Here is a 5,383-nt window from a genome sequence, read left to right as displayed (position 1 = left end):
TATGCCGCCTTTTTAGCGCATGCGCACTATAGTACTAGTGACTTCTAGAGAAATCCAGTAATGTAAAGGATGAAAATCTGGCGGGAGCCGAAGCCGCGAGCTAAACTGTTCGTGATTACGCGTGAGAATCGGAGAAAAGGCATATACATTATATTTATTTCGCGAAAACAAGGAATCGAGAAGCGACTAGATGAGTAAGATATAATATGTAGAAGATAAGTATAGATTTGGCGGGATTTGGCAATATGTGATTCACAGTGTAGATTACTTAACTTACATATATTGCCAAATCTCGCCAAATCTATACTTCTACATATTACATTTTACTTGTATAGTGCTTCTCGATTCTTTGTTTTCGTGAAATAAATTATATATAATGTATATGCCTTTTCTCCAATTCTCGCGCGTAACCACAAACAGTTTAGCCCGCGGTCCCGCGCTTTCATCCTTTACATTACTGGATTTCTCTAGAACTCACTAGTACTGTAGTGTTTATGCGCTAAAAAGGCGGCATACCCTTAGAACATATACACATGGAATGATAATAGGACGCTCAAGCTGAAGCCAAGATAGGTGTGAGAGAGAAAGATATAGAAGACCTAAAATTCGCAATGCGCATGCTCAATTTCGTCAGGTGATTCCATCTATTACGTTGTTCCATTCGTTCCAATGGATTAACGAACGGAATGACGGAATTGAACATGCGCATTGCGAATTTTAGGTCTTCTATACCTTTCTCTCTCGCACCTATCTTGGCTTCAGCCCAATGCATTGGCGGTATAGGCAATGAGTGTTCCATGTGTATATGTTCTAAGGGCATACCTAACAACACTGGCTCGGAGTCGCTTCGAATATATCCAGCGTACTTAAAATATAGGATTCACACTATTGCTGGATTCACACTGGATCCTACGTGTGTCGTACGACACTCTGCAACCAATCAGAAAACAGGATTTTGCTTCGTATTACCCCGGATCTACAATAGGGTTTTAAGCCTTAAGCCATAAGAAATAGGCAAATCAAAGTCGCTTATTCTTCTTGGATTCGACTGTAATTGGTTAATTTCTTACGGTTTAAGGCTTAAAACCTATTGTGGATCCTGGGTTAGTCCGGATCTACAATAGGTGTTTGAAGCCTTAAACCGTAAGAAATTGACCAATTACAGGGGTTAGTCCGGATCTACAATAGGTGTTTTAAGCATTAAGAAATTGACCAACTACAGTCAAATGCGAGGAGAATAATTGATTGTGATTCGTCCATTCCTTATGGCTTAAGGTTTAAAAATCTATTGTAGATCTGGGGTTAGTCGTAAGAAATTGGTCAATCACAGTTAAGTGTCAGAAGAATAATCGACTGTGATTGGTTAATTTTTTACGGTTTATCGCTTCCGACTTACGACTCTATTGTAGAACAGGCCTGAGAGCTACTTTCACCATCGTCGGTTAACTTAACCAGCCTAGTAACTGTAATGAAATAGAAAGAGATAGAACTATTTCTATTTCTTTCTATTTCATTACAATTACTAGACTTGTTAATAGCGTTTTCTACTGGGAAAACTGGTGCAACACTGGTGCGCACTGAGTGCAATTGTGTTGTTCCACTGTGAAAACTAGTTCAGTGTTTAATGTTCCATTGATAAAACTGGTGCAAAAAACTTGCACTGAGTTCAACTTTTGCTCTACTGTCTTTGAAGTCAGTTGAGACAAGTGTAAGTTGAAATTGAGGTTGTGTTCGTGCTAAAGTATGATATTATGTGGGGTGATTCCATTGACCACGGCTCGATTGGACACCACCAATCACAGCGACCGGTGCTTAGAAGCTTTGTAGTCTCAAGAGCTGTGAATGGCTAGTGTCCAACTGGGTGCCACCCATATTATGTTATGATATGATATTACATTATTGTAATTAATGTTATAACAATGATATTGTTTAGTTTCAATGTTTCTAATAATAGCTATGCAATGACATTTTGACATTTAAAATTCTTTAAATGTAAAAATTTAATTTTAAAACATGTTTTAAATAAATAAATGAATCAGAATATTGTAAAATAAGTAATTTAAGTTTGGACATAGTTATATATTATATATTTTTAGAGGTGAATAAAATGGATGTCTAATGATATGTTCCATTGAACCGCACTAAACCTGCACTATTAGAGCCCAGATACAAGCTTTTGCATAACGCATAGTGCATAAGCGAATCAACTAATCAGAAGCTTTCCTTTCCTCTTATTCCATGGAAAAGAAGAATTTCGATTGGTTGATTCCATTATGCACTATGTATTATGCGTTATGCAAGAGTGTGTGCTGCGGCCATTACTGCACTAGTGCAGTTTTCATCTAATAGCATTTTCGGCCCGGCCAGGTTTGTACCAACCTGGGTTGGATTAATGGCGTTTTGTGCTCTCCTATTTGTAGAGCGGGTGACGTCAACCAATAGGAAAGATTAATCCAACCAAGGTTGGTGCAAACCCGATCGGGCCGAAAACGTTATAAACCTAGCACGGTGCTAGTGCTGCACCAGTTTTCCCAGTGGAAAACGCTATAATAGCGTTTTCGGCCCGGCCAGGTTTGCACCAACCTGGGTTGGATTAATAGCGTTTTGTGCTCTGCTATTGGTAGAGCGGGTGACGTCAACCAATAGGAAAGATTAATCCAACCCAGGTTGGTGCAAACCCGATCGGGCCGAAAACGCTATAAGTTACCTGAACTTGGTGAAAGTGGCCTGAGGGTGCCGTCACATGCGGCGTAACTTGTGTAAGCGTAACTTGCGTCGACCAATCATATCATTTCACTTGAATATCAATTTCTGTCTAGTCACTTTATGCTTTTTACGCTATTTTGTTGTTACGCCGAAACATGATAGAACCACTATGCGTCGAATCTAATAGCGTTTTCGATTGGGATGCACTGGCTGCACTCAGTATCAAGAGCGTGTTTGATTGGCAGTGCCAATGCGCACTTGGCTAGTGTCACGTGTTCATTTGATCGCACGACACTCGCGTAGTGCGCACTCAGTGCGCACTAAGTGGCACGAGATATTTTGACGGTGCCAGTTCAGTGCACGTTTTATCACAGTTAAGGATATACATAGGGACAAGCAAATCTGCGCAGTTGAATTGAAAACGGGGTCTTGTCCCTTCTCTTATAGCGTATTTCACTGGTTGCACTGGTGCGCACTCAGTGCACATTAAGGCTGTTGTACACTATTCTAATCTTAAAAATATAAAAGTGAGATATCTCAATTGATAAAATGCCCAAAATTTATTTTATCAATAGCACAATAAAATGTATCGAATATTTCACGGTTTAATTCGTTTATATATTTTTATTAAACGTATATCTTCACGTCGATTTTTGTATAACGGCTTTAAAGTGCACTGAGTGCGCACTAGTTCTGTCAATAAAAAACGCTATTAACCTCTTTATCCGTAAGTATCACGTCAATAAAGTTTTTTATTTTTGGAATTTTTCGTTTATTTTCATTTCACAATTCATCTTCGTCACTACTGGATGATGATGAGGACAGCACATCTAACAGCTGAAGTGCTAATCGAGTTTCGAAACTGGCATCAATATGCCCCGCTTCCATATTACACTGAATCGACACCGTCTCTTGGAGCTCGTGCCGAGTTTTTGCACTATAATGCAAAAACTCGGCCCTAATAGCATGTTTCATTGGCAGAACTAGTGCGCACTCAGTGCACTTCAACGCCGTTATACAAAAATCGACGTAAAGATATACGTTTAATAAAAATATACAAACGAATTAAACCGTGAAATATTCGATACATTTTATTGTGCTATTGATAAAATAAATTTTGGGCATTTTATCAATTGAAATATCTCATTTTTATATTTAGATTAGAATAGTGTACAACAGCCTTAATGTGCACTGAGTGCGCACCAGTGCAACCAGTGAAATACGCTATTAATATCTTTTACTGTGGTTTTGTAACATTTTGTTGAACATTGCTTCAAAGTGAACAAAAATGAGTTTCAGCTTTAGCACTGAAAATCTTGGCGTATTCTTTTGAACTTGCACTATTCAGTGCAACCCATGGAACTCGTCCAGTGTTGGTGTGAACTGAGTGCGCACTGGTGCGCATTAACTTTTGCCCAATCGAAAACGCTATAATTTCTGGCTCATTTTAGCTTATTCCGTCTGAAAAAATGTACAAGGGTTTCGATTTTGCAACAGTACAATTATAAAAGTCGTGCGCCCCTTTGCATCGCGTGAAAAGTCGAAACTCATGTGGAACAGTACAATCATAGACTTCATTTTGCCTCTGTGACAGATTTCCTAACCTCGATAGTTATCAACTTTAACGCTAAATATCTCAGATCACAAGGCAGAACGAAGTTTTTTTTTACCATTTTGTTTCATGCAAAAACGCGTCGAATAAGCTTAAGAGTGGTTTCACAAAATTTTCCGATTTTAATAATTTATTCGATCATCCGCTCATACATACGCGATGGAAAGGTACCGGTTCCCCCCATGAGGCGTACTTTCGTAGGTTACGAAAACCAATCGTAAATTCATTTAGCATTTCTGTTAGAGTATACAACAGAAATTCTAATCAGCAATTGGTTGCATTAGTTCCGCATTTCTCTAATCTTCCGCGAAATACGCTCAATGTGAATGCGGGCTTTCAGAATGGCGTATTCTAGTAAATAAAAAATAACGTATTCTAGTAAATTACTAGAATACGCAGGTTACGCCGCATGTGATGGCACCCTCAGGTTTCTCTCTGATGTGGTTATGGCCTTAATATATATAAATTATAAACCGGCCTTCATTCCTGAAAGCCAAGTGAGCCAAGAAGAAGAAGAAGAAGAAAGACAAGACACGTTAGCGGTGTATGATGGCAAACCATTTGGCAAATCGAATTTTAGAATATCTGGATACACATGACGAAACAAATTCGTTATATTTGGCAGATATACTTCAGGAGGATCATCAAAAGATCGTAGGCGCTATCAAAAGTCTCGAGACGGTCCATGACGTGAGTCTGTTTCAACAACAGCAATTTCTATCTTGATCGCTACATGTTGTCTAAACTCGTACATTCTCAACACTCAATTATTTCTGTATATGCGATTTAAATTAATGCAGGATGCACTTATCAGTAGTATTTGTAGAAATATTTCACCTGTGCAATTGTTTCTCCGAACGTGTTAATCAAGTTTACGATCTTTGTAATTATACAGTTTAACTTGTGCAGCTAAAAAATCAATACAAATTAGGCTTATTTGATGTGTTTTTATATGAAACAAAAGAATCTGACAGAAATAAGCGTCGCTTTGCTCTGCGAACCGAGATATTGAGCGTTAAATTTAACGACTATTGAGGTTAGGAAATCTGTCATACTGATTAAGGG

The sequence above is a fragment of the Trachymyrmex cornetzi genome, unplaced genomic scaffold, assembly GCF_001594075.2.
Source record: "Trachymyrmex cornetzi isolate Tcor2-1 unplaced genomic scaffold, Tcor1.1 scaffold746, whole genome shotgun sequence".
NCBI classification, from domain to species: Eukaryota; Metazoa; Arthropoda; class Insecta; order Hymenoptera; family Formicidae; genus Trachymyrmex; species Trachymyrmex cornetzi.
Note: the sequence above shows the minus strand (reverse complement) of the source record.